Here is a 24,707-nt window from a genome sequence, read left to right on the forward strand (position 1 = left end):
AACCTTGAGAAGTATCTGAGGCTAATTGTCTCCATGGGTGTCAGTACTCAGGGTGCTCAAAGAAACATACGACTGGAAGGGTAACATTTTTATTTTCATATTATTTCTTAGATGTCTTAAACTTTGCCTTTTCCCAGTGTGCTTGAGAGGTAGCAAAGTTTTTGAATTGGCCAGTCTCATTACTTAACAGTCTGTGCAAAGAAAGATGGCTATGTGATGTTTGAAATCTGTGTGCTTGTGGAGAATGTGTGTACAGTATGCAGGGACGGTGTGCTGTGGAGTTTGACTAGAAATGTGGAGGAAAGGAAGTTAAGTCCTTGGTACATCTTTTGTCTTTCCTCTCCAGTAAATTATCAGGGTTGTGACATATTATAGTCAAGTCTTTAAAAAATATTTTTAAACAAAATGTTTCCTTCCCTCATAAGGTTTTTATTTTGGTGTTGTATGGGTCCCTGTGCTGGGGTCTGAAAATGTTCTCAGTGTGTTTCTGTGATTTTGACCTGATAATCTCATTTGGATTTACCAGGCTCAACAGCTGTTGTTTTCGTCGACGACTGCAAAGTCGTATTAAGGTCTCAAATTGATAAAAACCCTGCTCAGGGTTGCCCTAGATTATTCAAAGATTTTTTTAAAAAATACAAACCTTGTCTCCAAGCCCTGTAATTGTCATTTTCTTATAATAAAAATTATAATAATGCTAATGATATCCCAGAATATGTATTACATAGGCTAAGCCTCTTTGTTGCTCTCCCATAGAACAGTAGTGTGGTTTGTAAAGTGACATTTTCTGGATAAATCAAGCTTTCCTCCTTTCTCCTGGGGGGTGAAGAGACCTCAGTCTCTTCGTGATGTCAATGGTGTCTGGTGTGGTGTGATGGTGTCTGTGATGTCCGTGGTATCTGGTGTGATGTGGTGTCTGTGATGTCTGTGGTGTCTGGTGGGGTGTGATGTGATGGTGTCTGTGATGTCCGTGGTGTCTGGTGTGATGTCAGTGGTGTCTGTGATGTCTGTGGTGTCTGGTGTGATGTCAGTGGTGTCTGTGATGTCTGTGGTGTCTGGTGTGATGTCAGTGGTGTCTGTGATGTCCGTGATATCTGGTGTGGTGTGATGGGTGTTTGTCGTGAGATCTTAATGATCCTTTGGCTTTAGCAACGGAGAGTCCGATGCTGAGAAGATAGAGCCTTGGTAGTGTCCTGGGGGCGTGTAAGCAGAGTAATAGCATTTCACTAGATTATTCTGCAGCTTTATTGGAAGAAGAAATCAGGTGTTAAGTCTTGCCTTTTAATTTCATTATTTGATGCAACAGGAATGTTTCAGAACTCCTTGGCGATGCCCCTGCCGTCCGTCCTTCAGGTCGCCCAGTTCTAGCATGGTGGAGGGCAGGGCGCTGCCCCGACATTCCTCCTGGTTTGTTTTGTTGGCTATGATACCATCCAGTCTCCGTGCCGTTCCTTTCCCTCTTTTTCCTTTTGAGGGTTTTAATCTGTTCTCCTCCTGTATGCAGGGCCAAAGCAATAGATTTCTTTGTTGTGTGGTGATGCAGCCGGTCATTCCTGCATTTGCAGGGATGGTATGTATGCCTCCGTTTCCGAGCCACCCCCCCCCCCCAGGGACGCAATCACAGTGGGCCATGACAGCTTCGTGAAGGATAATGGCAGCTGCCGCCCTGTTTTTATGGGTAATCTCAGACCCACCGAGTGTACCCTGCACAGCACAAGCCCAGAAGAGAGAGACAGACACATGGCCCCTGAGCTCAGGAGCCCCCTTTCCTTCCCACCATACTGTTTGCCTACCCAAATGGTGTGTGCTTTCCCAAGGCAGTTTTCATACAAGGAATTCAGTCAACATGTTGTGTAAAAATATGCCTAGTGTCAGCAAACTGTAAAAAAAATAATTGTCCACTAATCTCTTCCCTATAATAGTTAAGTCTTGCAATGCATGTATAGTGAGGGAGGTTTCCTGCCTGTTAAGTCAGTGACATTGTGAATGCCCAGCTTGAGAACCGCCCAGCGATCAAGTAGATCAAGCATAAATCTTCCTAGCACAGTTCTTAAAAAAAAATAAATAAATTTCACAATAAAAAGTTTGGGGTTGGTTGGACGGCGGGGTCATGTGACATCTCATCCAGGCTGGAGGTCCTTTCTGCCTTTGCCCCCCCCCCCACTGCACATAATGCCCCGTGGCGGGCTCTGGGAGGCAAACACAATGACAGATTCTTGCAAACTTACATCACAGCCCATCCCCCTCGGCTTAGGGTGCAATAGCGGCCCGAGGTCCTGTGTTCAGAGTGGATGTGTTTTCCCTCTTCCGACTCCCTCCTCCTACTCCTCTGCACTTCCGACTCCCTCTCCTCCTGCTCCTCTGCAAAGGCTTTTCCTTGGAGGCTTGAGAATGGACAGCAAAAGGCCAAAGCCTGGCTGCGGTTCCCTGGAGACATGAGGTGAACAAGGATGAGAGCATCTCATTGCACCCCCAGCAGAGTGAAAGAGCAGGCTGTTATAACCGGAAGCGCCACCCAGCCAGGTCGGACGCCTCCACCTGGGTACAGCTTCGCAAAGCAGATTTCTCTTTCCTGCTTAAATCCTCCACCGGAGAGCGTGGGGGGGGGGGGAGACGTCGGAGGAATCTGGACAAGAATTGCTAGTTATTTCAGTGTGAGTCAGGTATGTTAATGCTAACATGCACCAGCTTATAAAGATAATCCCCTAAGTTTTTACGAATTTTGCAAGCCACTTGTTAAACAATCATTAAAAAAACTAAGTTATTGGACTGGAGAGATGCCTCAGTGGTTAAGAACGCTGGCTGATCTTCCAAGGGACCTGGTTTCGATTCCCAGCACCCGCATGGAAGCTTACAACCATCTGTAACTCCAGTTCCCAGGGATCCACTGCTGCCTTCTGATCTTGGGCACATGGTGTACACACACACACACACACACACACACACACACACACACACACACACACACAGAGGCAGAATACCCATGCACATAAAATAAAAATAATTAGGAAAACCAAGTTATAAAAATATGTGAAGTGTTAAAACTAGTACACACTCATCCCTTCCCAGTTTTAGTGTAATTTGCAACTTCCTGTGTTCTCGAGAGTCTTTGTGCCTGGGCCAGAGGAGATAACTCCATCAAGTTTTAGCACGAAAACCTGAAGCAGATCCCAGCACCATGTGCCTGCCTGTGATCTCAGAGCTAGGGACGGTGGAGATGGGATCCAAGGACCTTACTCTCCGGGTTTAGTGGGAGAGCTTGTCTAAGGTGGAAAGTGATTGGACACATCTGACATGGACCTCTTGCTTCCATGAGACGCATGTGCACACAGGGACAGGTACACATGAACATACCACACATACACACACACACACCACACACACACACACCACACACACACACACACCACACACACACCACACACACACACACCACACACACACACCACACACACACACCACACACACACCACACACACACACCACACACACATGCACACGCACACACGCACACACGCACACACACACCACACACACCACACACGCACACACGCACACATACACACCACACACGCACACACACACCACACACGCACACACGCACACACGCATACACACACACACACATACACACACACACCACACACACACATCACGGCCTTATGCCCAGTATCTCTAGAGTTGAAGTACTGCATAAGGTTGACACATTTGTATGTACATCTCAACTGTGTTTTCACTAGTGGTTTGAAATTAGCCTTAGTGTGAATATTTCACACCATGTAAGAGATTCCAAAGCCGGGGCTTCTGTTTGCTTCAGAAGGTTAGTTAAGTATCTATAGCAAACCACCGGTGTGCTTATGATGCTTTGGTTGTATTTGTCAGGGTCTACGTAAGGTACATTGCAATAAGATAGAAACCGTCTAGAATGTCTTTCAGATGACCCCAAGAGGGTGGGTGTTGTGTTATTACGTCACCGATGGGTGCATGGGCTCTGCTGTGGGCTCACTCTTCTTTTGTGTGTGTGGTCAGAGTTTCCTGTAATAAAAAGTTAAGACATTAATTAAGGTGTGCTATACTGGAAGGAAGCAAGCCGCCCCTGCTCAGTGGTCAGGCACAGGATTCTGGCCCTGCCCTTGTCTGGCCCTTCAATCCGGCTAGGGAAGCTCCTTTGGTAAATGTGCTCCAATTTTGGAGCAAGTGGTTTGTACAGATCGTTGACTTTAAAGATCTGATTCTCATCAATTAAAATCAAGAAGTCACGGTGCAGCTTATGGTATCGGTGAAAGCAAAGGAACCCAGTAGATGCGTCCCCAGGACGTTAAAGGTCTCTGGTTGCAGAGGAGGGATGCACTCGCTGGATCGCTCGCTGGATCGCAGTCCTGTTCGCAAAGCCATTCGTACAGAGGGGAAGCACACATCACGTTATTGCTCTGTGCCATCTGTGTGCTCTTCAGAGTTATTTTCAGCCGCGCTGATTTGAGTCATCACTCATGAGGGGAGAGTCGTCAACTGCTTAGTCTTGGGCACCTCCCTTAGTACCCCTTCCTTACTCACATGCTGGATGCGTTTGGAATTGCTGTCCCGTGAAGGAAAAGAATCGTGATTTCAGGGCTTAAAAAGTTGCAGCCTGCGTTCTTTGTGCTGTCTACGTTTCATAAAGCAAGCATCACAATGTTTTTGTTGTTATGTTTTTTTTTTTCCTAGCATGCGTTGTGGTATCAAACGGAAAGTTGTTACGTCAGTTACTTAAATAAAATGCACCTCTTGGTAAGATTGGAGTTCTCATGTCACTCACAATATGAGTTTGGAGTTATAACAGTTTCTTCCTGGATTTGATTTTGTATAGCAATTCATACGAACTTGATCTAGCAGACCAGAAAAAGATTACACAGCGTTGGCCATTGTGGTTGACCATCAACCAGAACACAGGCTGCTGGGCTTGGTGATGGGGACCAAGAGAAACAATGGTCTTGACAGGAAAAGCCAGCTAAAATATCCACTTTTTAATGTTAAGTTACACAGCTGGCTGCCCTGTGGAAAAAGACAGGTTTAATCATCAATGAAAACAGCAGATGTTAAACTCAGGTACCTGAGGTCAAAATACCAAAAGGAAATGTGACCTAGGGCACATGCCACCAACAGGAAGTGAGAGGGGGAAACCAGAAACCAGTTTAGGGCAGCAGGTGAGGAGCCTCCACAACTCCTTCCTCAGACAGGTGGCCTAGGGAAGTCTGGAGACCCTGGGAACCTTGGTGAGCTCCCAAAGGAGTTTCTTTAGGGTGGGTAGATAGACAGACAGACAGGCAGGCAGGCAGGCAGGCAGGCAGGCAGACAGATAGATAGAAGATAGAAGCCATAGTTCAAAATTAAGTTGGATCATGGAGATTGTGACATGTTTGCTAAAGAAAACACATGACCAGTTCTTAAAGTGGAATGGGCACAGGGCTGTGATTTACCCCACCAAATACTTATTGTCTTGGACTTGGTGGTGGGCAACTCAGTGATTTCCACTGAGAAAATCCTCTCTGTGGGCATGCTCACACCTGGGGCACACCGTCTAGCAGATGGAGACAGACAGACAACGACAGAATAAGCGTCAGGTGTACAGATAACAGATGAGTTCTGTGCAACGAACAAAGAAAGCAAGCCCTTCAAAGCTCCATCGTCCAAGGATACGGTCCCCACCTCAGAGCTACCAAAGAACGTCGATTACTCTCGATGTCGGTGAACTAAATACATCCACTATTTCTATGGCCAGTGGTTTAGGACACAAGTTAGTCAATGTGGTTTGAGAGAAGCCAGTTGTTTTTTTTTTTATACTCAGGTAAAATGAAAAGTGTGCCCCTGCGGGTTTTGATGGCAGTTCATAATCAGGAAGGCAGTGAAGCACGTGCAGCGGGGACACTGGGGGCGGGGTTACTCAGAAATGAGTCTTGATTACTTCCAGTCCTCCTGTTTGCCTCCAGCCTGGTGGCCAAGAAGATGCTTTTTCCTGGGAGGTGCTTTGTAGCGCAATCTCTCTCTCTCCCTCTCTCTCTCTTGTGCATGCATGCACACATTGTGTGTGTGTGTGTATCCTATAAAATATGGAGTTGTGGAGGTTGTTCATTCAGACAGGGTCTTACTATGTAGCTCAGGCTAGACCGGAGCCCATGATTTCGGCTCTTTCCCACCTGCTGGAATTATGTATGTATACCACTATATAAGCAACCAGCCACCTTCATGTCTTACTCTACTAAGCTGTCATAAATAAAAGTTAAGTTGCCTGTCTCTAAATGGGATTCTTTGAAGAGCAACCTGGCAAACGGATTGCTTCATGGAGGCGGCAACGTTTATCCCCAACATCCCAGAGCCATTAGGAGAAACGAGCAAACACATATACATGCAGACACACACCCCTGCCCTGCCCTGGGCTCTGTTTGGCTTTTCTATCTGCCTGTTAATCCTCTGTATCTTGAGAGTCCACAAGCTGTGCAAACTTCTCCTTTTGCAACTCACGTAAGCATAAGCTCTCACTTATGGTTGAGAAAACACTGTGCTTTGAATTTGGCGTGGTGGCTAAAATCTGTAATCCCAGCTCTTGGGAGATGGAGGCAGGAAGGGTCAGAAATTCAGGGTCAGATGGGCTACCCGGTGAGCGCCAGGCCAGGCTGAACCACACAAAACCCCATAGTGGAGCGGAACAAAACCCGGGACAAATCTGTGTTCAGAACTTGGTGTCAGGGTGGGCTCACATCCTTCCCTAGCCACATGTCTGTCTTAGCCATCTTCTTCATTCATGGTTGGGGATCAAACCCAGGACCTTCTGCATGCCAGGCAAGCACTGTACCACCAACCTCCAGCTGCAACTGCAGGTTCTCTCTGAGCTGACATTCTTAAAGCCAAGGGCACGGGTTCCATAGCCACTCAAGACAAGAGTACCCTGTGTCCTTAGGAGTGTTCTGTGTTCAGAGTTAGTCATCTATGCCATGCCTGTTTCCGTTTCCTCTCTCACTGTGCTTCCCATCTTCCCTGACTGTCTCGGCTGTTGTAAGGGGAGACACAAGGTCAGTTTACTTTCCTTGTCCCCTTCAGCCCCATAAGTCAGCAGATGCCCAACAAATTCTCCCGTCAAGTGAATTGAAACGAAACAGCTCTTAAAATTCGAGGCTCTGAAATGAAAGTATAATATTTGATGGGGGAGAAACAGAGACAGGAGAGGGCGTCTAGAGGAAAGGTCATCCAAGGGGCTGGTCTGCTTCTCTTTAAAAAATTGCGTGTGTGTGTGTGTATGAGAGAGAGAGAGAGAGAGAGAGAGAGAGAGAGAGAGAGAGAGAGAGAGAGAGAGAGAGAGGAGAGAGAGATATGGGGTGTCCTTCCGTGTGCTGTGAATATTGTTGCTTTTATTGCTTGATGAATAAAGCAGTTTTGACCAATGGCCAGGTAGAATATAGCTAGGCGGGAAATCCAAACAGAGCTATGGAGAGAAAGAAGGCCGAGCTGGGGAGATGCCATGTAGCTGCTGTAGAAGTAAAATACTAGAACATTACCGGTAAGCCATGGCCACACGGTGATGCCCAGAGTAGTAAATATGGGTTAATTTAATTGTGAGAGCTAGTCAGTAATATGCCTGAGCCATTGGCCGAACCATTAGAGTTAATATTAAGCCTCAGGATGATTATTTAATAAGCAGCTACGGAGACTGGTGGGTGGGAGAGAAACCCGTCCCGTGGGACTAGTCGAGGCAGAGTAAAACTTCCAACTGTGTATGTGTGTGTGTTTATAGGCACATGCTATGGTACATATATGGAGGCGGACAGCTTTCAGGAGTTGGGTCTCTCCTTCTACCATGTGGGACCCAGGGCTTGAACTCAGGTCGTCAGGCTTGGCAGCAAGCTCCTTTATGCACTGAGCCATCTCGCATGCCACTGGCCTGCTCCAGCCCCCGGTCTTCCATGTCTACAGAGAGAACATTTCAACTGAAGCCTGACTCAGGCTCTCCAATCTCTTTGGACACAACGGCAGTACAACGGGCTCAGCGTCTTAGGAGTGGCCCTGCCTGGCAGGACAGGCTGTCAGGTGTTTACTGAACACACACACCATCCATGTGGTTTGCATAGTTCACGTGTGTATGCTCACGTGCAGGCACACTTAGACTTGTTCGTTAGCCACTGCTGATTTTAGATTTTATTCATACTTGTGACAGCGGTGGACTTGCTTTGTGTGTGTGTGTGTGTGTGGGGGGGTGTTCATGTTTCCTTTGTCTCTTTGTAGTGACTGACAGGGGCTAAGGTTGCGGGTCATTAAGGATCCAACTTACTTAGGTTGCTAAGGAATTGTCCATGAAATGTTGCCCTTCATGTATTTAAACTTACTCAACCCTGTTTAAAGCCAGTGAGTGAGAATTCCTTTGGTTTTTCTAGGCCCTCTTCCACGCCCTGTCTCCTAGAATAAGTAGCGTGATTGTAGATCCCAAGAAATGACTGTGCTCTTTAGAATCCATGTCAGAAGGAGAACCTAAAGTTTCGAGTTTTGTCTAATGATACCTTGCACAACGGGATCATCTCACTTTAATTCTTACCGGGCCTGAGTGATCGCATAGACGTTTATAGTTTACAGTCGAACAAAAGATCCAATAGGATCCCAGCAGAACCACTCAGAGAAATAGAAGCTGTTACCTGAGAAAAGCAGAAGCCATTCTTTACAAATTGTCATTGTTTTTAGGAGTTCATTTACTAGCACAGAACGCGTAGCTTCACCCTGCTCTCAGTTCAGCGGGGATGGGTGAGAGTCACTTGTGTATGATATCGGCCAGTCCCACTACAGGAAAATACATTCGCATAAAAGATTAGATCAGTTACCGGACAACAAATTAAAGACTTACCTCTTGGAATCTCTCTTAAGTGTTGCTCTGATTACATTGGCGTTGCCAAGGGATTGGGGCTTATGAGTGAGATTTTAATAGCACTCCAACTAGTTCCAAAGTGTCTTTCATTGCCCTCAGCTCTCACAGTGTGAGCATGCTTGGTTTCACTTCCTGATTTGCCCAGCCCACTCAGCCTGTTCCTGGGAAATAATTTGAATAACAGGGTTAGGAGGGAAAGCCTCGCTGCCGAGTGGAGGAGCCGATTCAGTTCGATTTAGATTTAGTTCACGCTGTCATTCTTTTATTTAAAGTGGCTTTCACATTTTGCCTGTCAAGGAAAGGGTTTATTATAGCATTGTTGTACACGTATGCCATTAGTTTGTTCTGGTTCATTCCCCTCCCGTGGTGCTGTGTTCTTCTGTGAAACCTCCTCTTGATGGTCCTTCCTCCCTATTTGGTGATTTTTATAGAAGGAAATTGCCCGATTCTTTTTTGTTCCCTCCCCCTTTTGGCAGAAATTTTATTATGCATTATAGTGGCCACACTGTACAAAAATGAGTTTTGGAAGTAATAGGTGAAGAAAAAGTTAAAGACAAATAATGTAAGAAGCAAAACACCTTCCCAGAACTTCCTTCCTTCCCTCCCTCCTTCCCTCCCTTCCTCCTTCCTTCCCTCCCTTCCTCCCTCCTTCCCTCCCTCCCTCCTTCCTTCCTTCCTTCCTTTCATCCTTCCTTTTTCTGAACTGAAATTAAAGTTCCATTTACTAGACTGATATTGTATCAGAAATTGCCCAATTCTTAAACTGCTTAAACTCCGTGTGCGAGCGTGTGTGTGTGTGTGTGTGTGTGTGTGTGTGTGTGTGTGTGTACGTACATACATACGTACTTCCACAGAGGTCAGTGTCGGGTGTTTTCTTCAGTTTCTTCCCACCTTATTTTTTTGAGATAGGCTCCTTTACTGAACCAGGAACTCACTAGTTGGCTACACTGCCCAGAAAACCCCAAGGACCTCCTGTGTCTACCTTCTCAGCACCGGGATTTGGGGCCACTCGCTATTTCTGGCTTTTTCTTTTTTAATGTGGATCATGAGGGGCCAAGCTCCTATCTTCATGCCTGCCTTGTCTTGTGGGTTCTTTACTGACAAAGCCGGGCCCCAACCACAGCTGCTTAAACTACAAGGAAAAAAAAAAACTTCCTTAGCAATGAAATTAATTAGGTTGCGTCATCACTTCTACAGAACTGTGTGATTAGGCACCAGTTGTGAAACAAATGAAATGTTGGTCCATCGTTAGAGTAATTGTGATTTGATTTTCAACAGATTTGATTGTAGGGTGAGCGACATAATGCCTAATTTTTCCAATGAATAACACATCCCTGTGTATTAAGGTGATAACTTACTGTACAGTTGATATGATCTGGTGCCCTTGTGTGTGTGTGTGTGTGTGTGTGTGTTTTAAATGACTGTTCGTGCATGTTAAAGCATTGCATGAAATATTTGGCTCTTCTAAAGTAATATGTATATGGTAAAATACTTAATTTACTGAGGTATTCAGGTACCTTCTAGTCTAAAATACCACTTACCGAATTCATTTTTCTTTGAAAAGAAAGCCAGTTAAGACTTTCAGAAAAACTCTGCTTCCTCAAAATCGTTTTGTCTAGTTGCATCACAGGCCAGGCTAATCTGGAAATGTGATTTTTTTTCATAGCACTGTGATTTTTCTGCTTGAAATTTTAATTGTGAAGTCCACTTATGTTTTACTTCTTGAGGTTATCAGACATACTAATATAAAGTTAGACTTCCTGCTCAGTGTCAAGCTTTTACCAATGAATGTTTTCAAATTAATATCCCTGAAATGTTATATGTTCTGGGAGATAGTTTCCCACTATTCCATTACTCAATAACATTTTACTGCACGCAGGAGCCAGTCCAAATTCTTTTTGTATTATGAAAATCTTTGCTAATTCCCAAAGTTATTTTTGCTTTCCCAAACAATAATTCCTCAGGTATCTGTTAGGCTTGGGACTTGGATTTCATTCTGAAAATTTATTATCTTGATGTTTGAGACTTTATTTAATATTTGACCCTAATCTCTCTCTCTCTTTTTTTTTTTTTTTTTTTTTTTTGGTTTTTACGAGACAGGGTTTCTCTGTATTGTTTTGGAGGCTGTCAGTCCAGCCCGGGCTCGAACTCACAGAGATCCACCTGCCTCTGCCTCCCGAGTGCTGGGATTAAAGGCGTGCGCCACCAATGCCTGGTGACCCTAATCTCCTTTCCGTTATGTTTGTCACGCCTGTCTGAAGAATTCCAGTGCACCCTATCTGTTAACCCCTGAGCTCACCCTGACTTTCTGTTCAGATTTTGTTTAGGTCAGTCCCTCGCGATGTCCCCAGTCCCTCGCGGTGTGTCCCCAGTCCCTCGGGGTGTGTCCTACTTACGAGTCCCCTGCTTCTCTGTCCCTCGTCCCTTCATTCCCAGCTGTGCAACCTTGCATACCTTGCAGTGGTCATTACTCCCTTACTTGGGGGACTTAAGACATCTGCGGGCCATTTCTTCACTCTCTCTTTTTTCACCAAAGCACAAACCCTTCTGAGGGCCAGGTTTGGGCTTAGGCCATTGCGTCCCCTTCCTCACCTGGGACAGGACTCACGGTGTCAGAGTCCATGCGCGGTGGGGCATTCTTTCCGTTTCTCTTGGGGCATGACACAAGTTGGTGGCAGATGTGACTCTCATTTCTGCATGCCTGCCTGTCAGCCAGCAGTGGCTCTGTGGTGGCGTTTCCTGAGCCGCTAAGGCTCCACAAAACAAAACAAACAAAACGGTGCTTGGAATATAAGTACGAAAGTATGTCTTACGCAGGGGGTGCAGGGAAGAAAACATTCATGTTCTCAATACAATCTTTCCGCCTTTGGACTTTGGCTGCTGAGAAATTGCTCTCTCAGATTCATCTGCTGTACGCAGAGGAGGAATCCTGCAGACCCTGGGAGTCTCTTGAAGGTGCCGCTCCGCCACCCTCATTTAAAAGTCATGTGTTAAACTCCCAAAGGCGGCGTGTGACTTCGACTCATGGAAAACTGTCAAAGCTAAAATCCTCAAAGAGAACATTGGCTCTTCCCGGTGAAGCTTTGGGGCCCTGCGGAGCTCCGGAGTGGAAAGCAGACTGTGCAGAAGGCGGCCTGTCACCGGCTGGATCTTCTGATTTCCCCGTGCCCTGTGTTGATTTATGAGAAGCTTCCATGTGCTCCCACAGGCCCCTGAGTGTTTCTGATGGTGCTGAGCCACCTGCCCGCCCCGCCCCTTCCCTGTTGATGGGAGGTTCAGCGATTCTTTAGTCTTTGCAGGCAAGGACCTTTGTGCATCGTCTGTAGTTTGGTGAATCGAAGGTGATACGGTGGAAAGATAAGTTGTGGTTTCTGTTCGGGTCAGGACGTCTAATTTTAACCCTTCTATCTGTGCATTAATATGCCACGGCTGCTCCTGCATGGTAAGCCTGGGATACATTAATCAGCATAATATATACTGGCCAGACCTCAGAGCTTATTGCTGGTGGGAGGAAAAACCCTTTAATGGAGTGACTACTTATAGGATAATAGGGACTGTGAAAGGATGAGCAGAGAGCTACGGGAGCCTGTGGGGATCAGAACTGGCCAGGGTGTCAAGAGGAAGGAGTCCTGGGGAATGCCTTTGTGAGTCATTAACTCGGAGCATGGGGACTTAATTGACAGCCTTGTTTGATGGCTGAAGGTGAGTTTGACCTTCTGAGAGAACGTGTTGGCACAGCTTCAAGGGGCAGCCATTTTGAGTAAGTATTGGCCCTCCTGGGAGGGTTCCTGTGCGCACTGTGCTGTGAGGTGCGACACAGTGGGCAGTATGCATTTGTTCTTGGACCCAGTTTCTCTCTCTCTCTCTCTCTCTCTCTCACACACACACACACACACACACACATGCACGCACACGCACAATACACACACATGCCCCCACACTCATGCACAATACACACACAATACAAATATGCACACATACACACATGCGCGCGCACACACACACACACACACACACACACAGGCGTACAGTGATACTCATAACTGAATGATCCTGAGTTCTGGGAATCCCGTTACAGAATTACTGACCTGGAGGAGGGCTCAGACAAGGCAGCCGTGCACGTGGGTAGCAGGGATACCGTCAGAAGCCCGTAGGGAGGCAGAGCCCTAACTGGAAGGAGGTGGTAACCGGGAAAACTGTAAAGGGGGTCCGGTCTACCCTACATGGACGCCAAACGCTTTCACCGTGCCAACAGAGGAATCAGTGGCAAAGGGTTTTGGCCACTAGATGTCCCATTCACCAAACTGGGAAGGCACAGGACACTGATTCAAGAGGAGAGTGGACACTGAATCTGAACCACGCGTGACCGGCGTAGCAGCGTGCTCCTTCGAAAGGGACCCGAGTGTCTCTTGCGGCTTCTAGCCCAACACTTCCCTTCCAACACTTTCTTCTGGGGAGAAGACGAGCTGATGAGATCATCGTGCCGGCTCCCGGCAGTGTTGTGAAAGGTCTCGTCTGGGTTCAGGAGGTAGCAAGCTGGACTACCAGCCGGGCGCCGTGGGCGTTGGTTCTTGTGGTCTGCTGTCCACCCGCTTTCCCGTCTGTGGATATTACCCACCCGCCGTTACTGGGTAGATTTAACTCTTCCTACCCAGGCTCCTGTCTTACCACACAGAACTTTTCCCTCTTCCTTTGTGGGAGGGCCTTAATGTTTACAGGGCGACAGTGGCCACGTTTGTTGTTTGGTTTCCTTGGAACCAAACCGTGTAAATAAAGCCGTGGCCTGAGTTGTGTTGCTTTCATTCACTGTTCCGGGCTGTCTAAGGCTTACAGTCACCAGCCAGAGCTGGCTTGCTGCACGGGATCCGTTCGCGTTTGCCGCTGGCGTGATTTCAGAGGTGTCTTACCTTCAGCATCAGCTCTGAGGCCAGTGAGACAGAAGATGGAGGACCTGCGTGGGGCCCTTGAAGATGGCAGGGGAGGGGCGGGCCTGGGGCGTGGTCCAGGCCACGGGGAGCTAGCCTCCAGTAGGGGAAGCAGGCATGAGAGGGAAGACCAGCAGAGCCAAGACTTGGCCCCTTGGAAATTTATAAATAAAAATGGAGCAGTCTGCTTTGGCCTTCAGGGGCTCCAAAATGTGTACCAGGCCGGGGTGTACAACCTTCTTGTGTTACCCAGAAAAGGCTGTATAGCAGTGACCTTGTGTGAAAAAACAAGGGAGCCCTGTGCTGTAGACTCTGGAGATAAGCTTGTTTCGTACACTGTGGTTCTACCCCTCACACCTTTGTCTGGTGTATCGCAGTACGTGTCCAGGCCGTGATGAAGTGTGGGGCAGCCATAGCCTCACTGGTGAGGAGGTCTGAGTGGTCCCGAGGACCTGTCTGGGCTCTTCTGGAATGACCCGAGATCACTGTGATCTGCCTAGGAAGCAGATCGCCCCCTCCCCCCAGCTTGCAAAGTGTGAGCTGCGAAGTTAAAATGTGCCATCTGGTTACCTTGTTGCTGAATCTCAGTGTGCTACTTTAGAAGCCTGGCGTTGAAGTGGGCGTGGCCGTCCAGGACCCCAAAGCAGGGCTGGAGAGATGATGGCTCAGCGGTTAAGAGCACCCGGTGCTCTTATTTCAAAGACCCCAGGTTCAATTCCAAGCTCCCACATTGTGGCTCACAGCTGTCGGTAACTCCAGTACTAGGGGGTCTGATACCCTCTTTAGACCTCCACAGGTACACATGCAGGCAAAACACCCAAACACTTTTGTTTAAGTGTCTTTTGGATAAATTATGGAATCGTATTATCTTGCTTAACCAAATTCTCCTACCTAAAGACTGTGAGTGAACTGACGATTGGAAAAGTCACTGTTTATTATAGAAACATGTACACCATGGGTACAGCAAGTCTGGTGCACTTAAAATAGTATCTTCACATGTTATGTTTTCTGGAACACTGAGGCTGATTATTTTTTATTTGTGTTATCGTTTTGTGTTTGCTGCAGTGAGAACAGTTTTCTTATTTGGTAAAGAAAAAACATACATGCAAAATGCAAAACTTACTTTAGCCGTTTGCAAGTGTAAAATTGGGTGATGTCTAACACACCATCCCAATGAAGTCTTTTTGTGTGTGGAGGGGCATATGTGTACATTTATGTGTGCATGTTGGAGGTCAGAGGCCAATGTCAGGTGTCTCTCACTTTTTTGTGATAAGAGGTTCTAATTGAACCTGGGATAAGAGGTTTTAATTGAACATGGGACTTAGCGGTCAGCTAGCCTGGCTGGCCAGCAAGTCCCAGGCAGCCTCTTGTCTCTGACGCTCGGCGATGGATTATAGGTGTGTGACAGGGATTAGAACTAGGGACTCATCCATGCATTCTACCTGCTGAGCCTTCTACCCACACCTGGATGAGAGTGTTGCTGGGCTTTTGTCCTTGATGATGGACTTTGGATACATCTCTTTGCCTGGATGACACTGGCCACATCTGGCTGTCCAGCCATCAACAAATTTGGCTGTTAAGATGGGCATTAAATGGCTTGGACCAGTTACATCTTTAACCGTTACAGTTTTCACTTCTGGTCTTTCTTTTCTTATTTTGTTTTGGTTTTCAAGACAGGGTTTCTCTGTGTTGCTCTAGCTGTCTTGGAATTTACTCTGTAGACCAGGCTGGCCTTGAACTCACAGAGATCCTCCTGTCTCTGCCTCCTGAGTGCTGGGATTAAAGGTGTGTGCCACCAATGCCCGGCTGCAATGCAGTACTCTCTTGTCAAGCCCTCAGGAAGGAAGTCTGTGGTTAAAAGCATGGTATGAAGTTATCTTAATAGGTATTTCAGGAAACAAAGGGCATGCGTACATTGTCATTTAAATGACAGCTAAAGGCGGGGTTTTGTTTGTTTGTTTTGTGTTTGCCTTTGTCTTTGTTAGAGTAGCTGTGAGTGTTTTCTCCTTATGGGACTGTGTAAGCAGGATGCTTCCTTGCTCTGGCTATCCGTCTTAATTACTTAGGAGGCAGGCAGGATGGACAAAGAAGTTCCTGCCTGCTTTAATAGAGGAAATACTGAGCCATGGGCCAGGAAGAACCATAAGATTTTATTTGGAAAGTCTCTCTCTCTCTCTCTCTCTCTCTCTCTCTCTCTCTCTCTCTCTCTCTCTCTCTCTCTCTCTGTCTCTGTCTCTCTGTCTCTCTCACACACATACACACAGTTAAAAAACAATACGTTATTGCAGCACCCACTTTGCTTCTTTTGGGGGCAATTACTGTGGGGTGTGGACCCGAGAAAATGCTTCCCCAATACATGAAGAAGGGTTGTGGAGCTAAAGACAGTTAGAGGCAAGTGAGCTCCCTTCCTTCCATGTGAACAAAGGTTACCTACTGAAGACAGTGCTGGACAGAGAGGTGAAACCATACCAACAAGCAGTGCTAACGCAGGGCTAGAGAAGTCGGACACTGATCCTTATTCATCCTAAGGGGATTGTGAGCTGGTTTATGTAATCAGCGTCCCAGATGCCATGGGAACTTACAGAAGGAGACCGGAGGCCCGATAAGAACTGTCAGAACAGACAGCGGGGTAGAACTGTGACTGAATAAAATCAGCACGCAGACCTCTGTAAAAGACTGAGGGCAGCTGAGTAACACCTGCGACCGATTCGCTATCTCAGATGTAGTGTTCCTTCCTCCTAGCCATAGTGCAGAAGCCCAGAGGAGTGAAGGGCATCACCAGGGGAACTGAGTTCCTGTGATCCACCTTGGGGACGGGGGACTCTGGTCTCTGTGATCCACTCTGGTAGGGGTGGGGGAGGGGGACTCTGGTCTCTGTGGTCCACTCTGGTCTCTGAATTTCTTTGGAAGGAAAAGAGGAGGCAAGGCACTCAAGGACAAGACACACCCTGCTTCTCCATCCACGGGCATGCTGCCGTTTTCTCATTTGGTACGGTAGTGGTAACTGTAAGGCCAGTTACACACCTCTAATCATGCCCTCTAATTATCAAATGCCGTATCTGTGACACTGTATCAGTTCAAACATAATGGAAGTCTATGCCTTTCTTCCGTGTGTGCTGTGGCTTGGACTCAGGGTTTTGCTAAGCATGTGGTCTATGAAACTGCGTCATTGCCCATGTCTATGAACATTTTAAATTAAGAATAATTTCCTAAAGTTTCATTTCTGATGGAAACATTGAATTTTCACGTGAAATAGTTATTACATATTTAATAATTATGTTATGAATGATATACACCATTCAATGGAATTTATTTCGTCGTCACATAAAACTACTTCATTTCATCCTTATCACTACTGTGTGTGTGCGTGCATGTGTGTGTGCACGTGCATGTGAAGGCCAGAAGGCAGTGCTGGCTGTCCTTCTTAACCGCTCTGTACTATTTATATTCATATGTATCCATATATGCACACATACATATAAGCATTTATAACATGAACAGGCAGTCCTTACATAGGGGTATACAGGTGGGATACTGCTTCTTACTCATCATAAGGGAGATAGATGAGAGATAGATAGATAGATAGATAGATAGATGATAGATAGATAGATAGATAGATAGATAGATAGATAGATAGATAGATAGATAGATTCTATGCATAGATATATAGATACACAGACATACAGGGTCTCACTGTGTAGCCCTGGCTGGCCTTAAACTCACAGAGATCCATCCACCTGCCTTTGCCTTCCTAAGGCTGGAATTAAAGGCATATGGCACCATCCCTATCTTGCATTTCTTTTATTCATCTATTTTACGGCCTGGCCGCAGCCCTGCCCCCACCCTCCCCTCCTACCCCCCAATCCTCTCCTCTTCCATCTCTATCCAGGAAAGGGCAGATCTCCCATGAGTATCAATAAAACATAGCATATCGAGTTGCAGTTAGACTAACCACCCCCCCTAAGCATTAAGGCTGGGCAAGGTGATCTGGGTAAGGTGATCCAGGAGGAAGAAAGGGTACCAAAAGCTAGTAAAAGACTCAGAGACAGCCCCGTTCCTACTGTTAGGAGTCACATAAGAAGACCAGGCTACACAACTGTAATGTATATGCAGAGAGCCTAGGTCCGTCCCATAAAGGCGTCCTGGTTGTCAGTTCGGTCACTGTGAGCCCCTATGAGCCCAGGTTAGTTGACTGTGACCCTTCCCATGGTGTCCTTGACCCCTCTGGACCTACACTCCTTCCTCCTCCTCCTCCATAGGATTCCTGATCTCCACCTAATGTTTGGCTGGGTCTGCATCTGCCTCTGTCAGTTGCTGGATTATGCTTCTCTGATGACTGCTGGGCCAGGCACCGGTTTGGTCATAGGAGATGGCCACTTCAGGCTACCTGTCCACTATGGTCAGCAGTCTAAGCTGGGGTCCACCTCAGAGACTCTTGGGAGATCCACCTGCACCAGACGTCTGCCTAACCCTGAAATGGCCCCTCCCACAGCAGTGCCCCTCAGCACCCTCCCCCCGCAGCGTCCCCCCCCCTAGCCTGATTGCCCTTGTTTCCATCCCTACCCGCCCTCAGTCCACTCACAAAATCTCTTCAGTTTCCCTTTTCCAGAGAGATCTGGGTGGAAGCCATCTCTTATTTTTCTCAAAAAAAAGCTTGGGGGTGGGAGGTGGGGTGGTCACATTCTATATGGAACTCTGTGGTGATACTTTGTTTATGATCTAACAAATCAAGGTTGCCTGAAGATGGGAGTGTGGAGCTAGCCACAGCCACAGAGGCCAGGTGGTGGTATGCACCCGTTTAAGTTGCCTCTGTCGTGGTATTTCGTCATAGGGACAGAAAAGTAATTTATGCAGCTTTCTTTCCCGTGGAGCCGAGGTGACATTCCTAACACGCACAGGGAATGGTTACCTTGCCTGCCTGGTAACCATGACAGCCCTCTCCACTCAGCAGAGATTATTGAAGACTGTTGTATGTTAGGCCCTGTCCTGCACTCTGAACTCTTAGTTCTAACAGCTCAAAGACTGAGACTGCTAAGCTCGTAGCCAGATTATGTGTGGCGCAGTTTAACAGCAGCAGGATATCTGTGCTCCCGAAGCTAAAGAAGTGTGAAGTGTGGTGTAATGACTGATTTGCGGAAGCTGGGTAGCGGTGTGCTCGTTTTAAAATACCCTTTGTGGGCCGGAAATAATAGCCCAGTCGGTAGAACGCTTGGCCAGCATCCATGACAGCCTGGGTCTGGTCCTCGGCACCACCATCAGGTGAGAGGATACACATCTGTAATCCTAACCCTCAGAGGTGGGGCAGGAAGATCAAGGAGTTCCAGGTCAGCCTTGGCTGTGTATTAAGGTGGAGGCCATTGGGAACTGTATGAGACCCTGTTTCAAAACCAAAAAGAACTATGCAACTTTGTGTTTTGCGGTCACCTATCTGTAGCTGAGCATTAAACCTTTGTATTACTACCTTAAGCTCAGTGCTGGGTTTATTGCAACTTAAAGACATTTAATGTTTGGTATTGTTTCAAGAGTAGACTAAAATTATCCAGAGGACGTGTAACATGGTCTTAGCTCATACAGTTGTGAAATTCCAATGTTTAGGAGCAGATAGTGTTTGGCAGGTTCTGAGATACAAGAAAAGTTCCTGCCATCCCCCACCCCCAATGTATGGTCTTGGAAGAAGAAGACAGGCTAAGAATTAAGCACAGCTTGGCGTGACAGGCAATATTCTGACTTGGATAATCAGGTGTTCTCACGTCATCTCGGGATTTTCCTTCTTGTGTCATAAGGCCAACTCATGCAAAAGAATAATGATGAGATTCTAATGTGTAAGATGTTAAGGTCATTTAGGAATGCTGTGGAACTTGTCCAGTCTCCCATGGCTGATTCAAAGTGACTTGCAATCATTCTGACGCATGCAGTCATGCTGAGTTTGACTGAAACTCTGCTTTCAGGTTTGTGAGATGTCATGTTTACTGAGTACTTGGCCAATGAGTATGCTTCCTGGAGGGTTCGACTCTGCTTCTGTTGACTGCACCTCTGTGGATGGTAAACACCACGGGTTCTGTCATGGCCTACCCTTCCTTTCTCTCCCTTACACACTGTATGTGGCGTGGGCTTGCCTCTGCTTGCATGTTCTTCCGAGAGCCAAGCCATCTTCCTACTCTTGGCTCAGAACTGGGTAACGAAATCCATTACGGTCTGGTGCCATGCTGTCACACGGTAGTGACCCTCTAGAAACTCCGTGCAGCACGGCCAGACGTGGTCCCCACGAGGATGTCTGAGCACTTCTCGCCAGGGCAGACTAACTTCAATGCCACTTCAGACAATTTTTCTATATTTCTTCACAATTAACAAAAAAACCTTTTATTATTTTACGTGTCTGAGTGCTCTGCCTGCATTTTTGTCTGTTCACCCATGTGAACAGAGGTCAGAAGAGGGCATCAGAGCCCCCCTGGAACTGGGAGCCATGATTAAAAATCATGATGTGTGCTTTGAAATTGAACCCAGGTCCTCTGGAAAATCAACTGGTGCTTTTAACCATTGACTCATCTCTCCAACCCCGTCACAGCATTTTCATAGGAGTAGGCAAGACCTGAATGGGAGCAGTCGAGGCGGGGAAACACTTATAACTCCCCCATTTGTCAGTTCTCCAAATCCTAGCTGTCCTGAAGGAACTCATACCTTCTTTGCAGGTTCTGCCAATACCTATTCATCTAGCCATTGAAAAATCCTCTGGGATGGATCCCTGGGACACAAGGAAACAAGAGATTGCATTAGTCCTCAAGGGACTTGAGACATTAACATGTACCATAGAGCAGTATCAGAGAAACAGAGTCAGGGATGTAGCCAGTGAGTTGTGTGCAAGTCACAAAGATGGGGTCACAGGATCTTGGGGCAGGACAGGTGATGGACTATAGACCAGCCTGGCCTCAGAGATCCACCTGCCTCTGCTTCCTGAGGGTTTGGGATTAAAGGCGTGCGTCACCATGCCCAGCTGTTATGTCCCCTTTTAAGTCTTCGCTTTAGAACCTTTCAAATCAGCGATGTGTGAGTCTGATTTTTTGTATAATCAGAGCCTAAAATATAGATTGCAGAAGATAGAGTGTAGCACTGTGATTCCTGCCATTTCTGGAATGCAACGTGCATGGTGGTGTCATAGGAGAGACTGTGAGCTCTGGGCTGGGAATGTACCTCGGTGGTAGAACACTTGCCCAGCCTGGTCAAAGCCTTGGGTTTGACCTCCACCGTTACAAACGGAAACGGCAAAAGAAAGGTGCTTGATTTTTGCTGCAGCTTTCATCTTAACAGTATTTTTGGTTGCACCTGTCTCTGCAAGAAAGATTCAGACACGTGAAAGGCGTGTTTGGATTCCAGGGCTGTGTGGCTGCCCTTTGCTCTACTGCACAGGGACATGCTATCAGTTTCTGCCATCCCTACTGACCAGAAGAGGACAAGAGTGTCCAGACTCCTCCCCTCCTGCAGCCAGAGCCTTGGGGACTTTCCTTTCTATGTCAGAAAACTGATCCTTAATCCTTAGTCACTTGGGAGAATGAGGATTTTCTTCTACATCCCTAAGAAGGAATTTCTAAACCGGGCTTTTGGAAGGTGGGAGGGAAGAGTCTCCGGGCTGTTTTCAAGTTAAAGTATGCGCATGTGTGTCCTCTCTCTGCCGGGGAGTGAGTGGTATGCACGAAGCTAGTTTGGTCACTCATTAGCACAGCGAGCTCTACAGCAGAGCTCCCTGTCTCCGCAGCTGGTCTGTCAGAATTGCTGTGATGGTCTTTGTCCCCATTTTATCCTGCCTAAAGTGGCTGATTTGTGTGCTATTCTGAGCAACGTTGCCATTTAGGATTTTCACATTTCATTCTTCTGGCTCAGTACTTTTGTGTTCTGCTGAGGAGGAAGAAGGGATAACTTTGGCTGCAGTTTCTAAAATTAGTCTGAATGATTTGCTTAGCCTGGGCAAAGAAACTGAGCCACTTGGAGTTGTTGCTTTTGGTTGACAGCGATGATGGCTTCACCCTGCGATGACAAGTCATTGTGAGAGCTTCCACAGAGTGCTGCATCTGCCTCTTCCATGAGAGACATCTCTGGTTTTGGTGAAATTGAACAGAGAAGAGGAATGGGACTCGTTAGTTAATAAACATAGTGGGTGGTGCAACCTACCTTTAAAAGTAGGCGAAGTAAGCTGACAGGGAGATTCTTCTTCATGAGTGGGATTAGTGGGAGGTGGTGTGTGTGTGTGTGTGTGTGTGTGTGTGTGTGGTTTCAGTGATGATTCCTAATCTACTGAAAAATCAACTGATGTACTGCCTACCAGAAAAATTATTGGTGTAACCTGGTAAGGAGGGAGCATCAATTGACATTAACTATCTGAGACTACACGTTTTGTTTTGGCTCAATGCTCTCATTTTAGAATTTTGCACAGAAGAATCGCATGAACAGGACTGAAGAAGATGATGTAGCTCCATGTGCCTGCCTAACATGCACTAGGTTCTAGGTTCAGTTCCCAAAGGGGAAGAAATACGATGGAGGGGGGTGTCCTATGAGCCTAGCCCAGAGATATTTGTAGCATTATCAGTAGTAAACAGGGAATGACTTTGAAACCTGTAACACATTTGTAATGCTCTTATCAGAAATAATACCTGGAAACTTAATAGCATGAAAAGAGCCATAAGCATCAAAAGGAAATCTGGAAATAACGCAATGGAGCTTCACAGTGGTGTCTGTGTCCACTGCAGGTCAGGAGCAACAAAGCAACGAGCTGGGTGGAGAAAACTGTCCCAAGGATATTTGTACCTACACCTCAGATACAATGTTGCATTCTCTGTTAAAACGAACTGCCCGCAATTTGTGTCTCGTGAGTTACTGCCCTGGTGAGCCTGGGGTTTGAGCTCTGACCCACAGTCAGCTAACCTTTTGCTGAAAGATCGGAGGCCATCTCTGACTCATGCTTTTTAAACGTTGTATTTTTGTGTGTTTCACCAAATTCTTAGGTGTGTTGGGGGTTTGAGAGCCATGTAAGTGGAAAATAATCTTGCAGTAACAATATGCTTATGATTTCTCTTCAGGAATTCCTCAGATCAAAACTAATTGCAGAATTTCCGGTTGACCAGCATTCATAGGGTAAGATGAACATTTCCAGTTGTGAACACATGGCAAAGATTATTACAATTTAGTTGGTAGCTTGGGGCAAAAAAAGAATACAGAAAAAGAGTGCCATACTTACAGATGTTTTGAGTAAAATCGCTTTGATATTTTTAATCTGATTAAGCAGAAATTTAAATCTGTGTTATTTTAATTAAAATGTCATCTTATGGGTTTTATATGCAGAAATGTGTATGTTAAGTTTGGTTACTTTTCTTGACCACTAAAGATTGATGGAATATGATAATCTGTGAGAGATTAAGACTCCATGCCTACATATTTTATTTTAGTTTGTTATCCTTTTTGTTGTTCCATTGGTTAATTCATAGAGACAGTCTCTTGTATGCCAGGCTGATCGCAGACTCACTATGTAACCAAGGAAGGTCTTGAACTTCTGACTCTCCTGATTCTGCCTTCCAAGTTCTGGGATTTCAGATGTGTGCCACCATGCCTCTCTGCCCTGTTGGAAATTAGCTGTATGCATCCCGGGTAGACACTGTACCAAGTGAGCTCCCACATTAAATTTAGTCATTTGCCTGTCTTGAGTGGGCAGGTCAGACATACAAGCCCTGTGCATGTTCGCTTCCAGAAGACATTGGTCCTCTTTCTTAATTATGAAAGACTTACTTTACGTAGCTCTGTGGCTGAGCATTTGCCATTAATGTTGGGAAGGGATGTCACTCACTGGCTTCAGCATCAGGACTCCAGAGTATGAATCCAGCACCTTGTCTTAAAAGGGTCACCCGTCGCCGGGCGTTGGTGGCGCACGCCTTTAATCCCAGCACTCGGGAGGCAGAGGCAGGTAGATCTCTGTGAGTTCGAGGCCAGGCTGGACCGATAGCCTCCAAAACAATACAGAGAAACCCTGTCTCGTAAAAACAAACAAACAAAAACAAAAAACAAAAAACAACAAAAAAAAAGGGTCACCCGTCTCTGAACACAGGCAGGGCTCAGGGTCAAGGTTTGAGAGACTTGATGGTAATCCAGTGAGATTGTCTTCGTTCCACACTTTTGTAGACAAAGATAAAAATCCATGCTGTGGGTCCGTGTTTCCACGCCGATTTGTTAAGTCTTTCAAACCTCAGAGAGGGTTTGCCGCTCTGCTGCTTCTGGCCATTTGGTGGCCTCTCCATCCCTTCTGACCTGTTTCATATCCAAACTTTTTTGCCTTGGCTGCAGGCATGCTGCCATTCTGCGTGTCCCAGGCTCCTGGCTTTAGTCCAAGCACACTCCTGTCTGACCCTCACACCTCCCAAGCGTACGGAATCATCTTCCTCGGTGGGGCTGAGTGACGAGCGCTGACTCTCTTTTAATCTCTCTCCTTGAGGTTCCTAGTCTTCATGGTGCTTCTGGTCGCGCCATGTTTCTTGGTTACTGTTTCTTCTCTTCCTACCCAGTAAAACACAGGAGAGCAGAGACCTCATCAACTGAGGGTTGCACCAGGGCCTTGTGCATACCGGGCAAACATTCTTTGGTAGCTCGCTGTCCGTCTTGTGTGCCCGTATTTCCCTAAGACTTAAGGATCTGTTGGGACAGAACAGGCGTTATCTATATTTGGAGCGTGAGCAGCTAAACTCGGAGCTCTTTTTGACTGGTGCTGCTGTTCAGGAATGTTCCATCCACTCCCTTTCTGCATCTTGTTTGCGTAGGAGCCACTTATAGAATCTACTAGGTTTATCCCGTTGTCCTGCTCGTTTGGTCACTGCAAGGTCTGTAGAAGATGGCGTCTCACTTTCCGCTCTCCTCGTCCTCTG

The 24,707-nt window shown here is 46.6% G+C and overlaps 1 protein-coding gene and 1 long non-coding RNA gene across 2 annotated transcripts in view; one reads left to right on the plus strand and one right to left on the minus strand.

Moving 5' to 3' along the window:
- The window catches only part of Lrrc8b (leucine rich repeat containing 8 VRAC subunit B), an 81,094-nt gene that overhangs the window by 25,662 nt on the left and 30,725 nt on the right, over window positions 1-24,707 (plus strand). Inside the window, 1 exon segment of the mRNA XM_040733377.1 lies at window positions 22,878-22,932. The gene's annotated coding sequence lies outside the window, so the exon portion shown is untranslated.
- Window positions 1,228-9,013, minus strand: LOC121135084. Its single transcript, XR_005872275.1, has 3 exons — window positions 8,864-9,013; window positions 2,229-2,427; window positions 1,228-1,494 (listed from the first exon to the last, which is right to left on the minus strand). It is a non-coding gene; the product is annotated as an uncharacterized LOC121135084 (long non-coding RNA).

The sequence above is a fragment of the Mesocricetus auratus genome, unplaced genomic scaffold (assembly GCF_017639785.1).
Source record: "Mesocricetus auratus isolate SY011 unplaced genomic scaffold, BCM_Maur_2.0 Super-Scaffold_100031, whole genome shotgun sequence".
In the NCBI taxonomy this organism is placed as follows: Eukaryota; Metazoa; Chordata; class Mammalia; order Rodentia; family Cricetidae; genus Mesocricetus; species Mesocricetus auratus.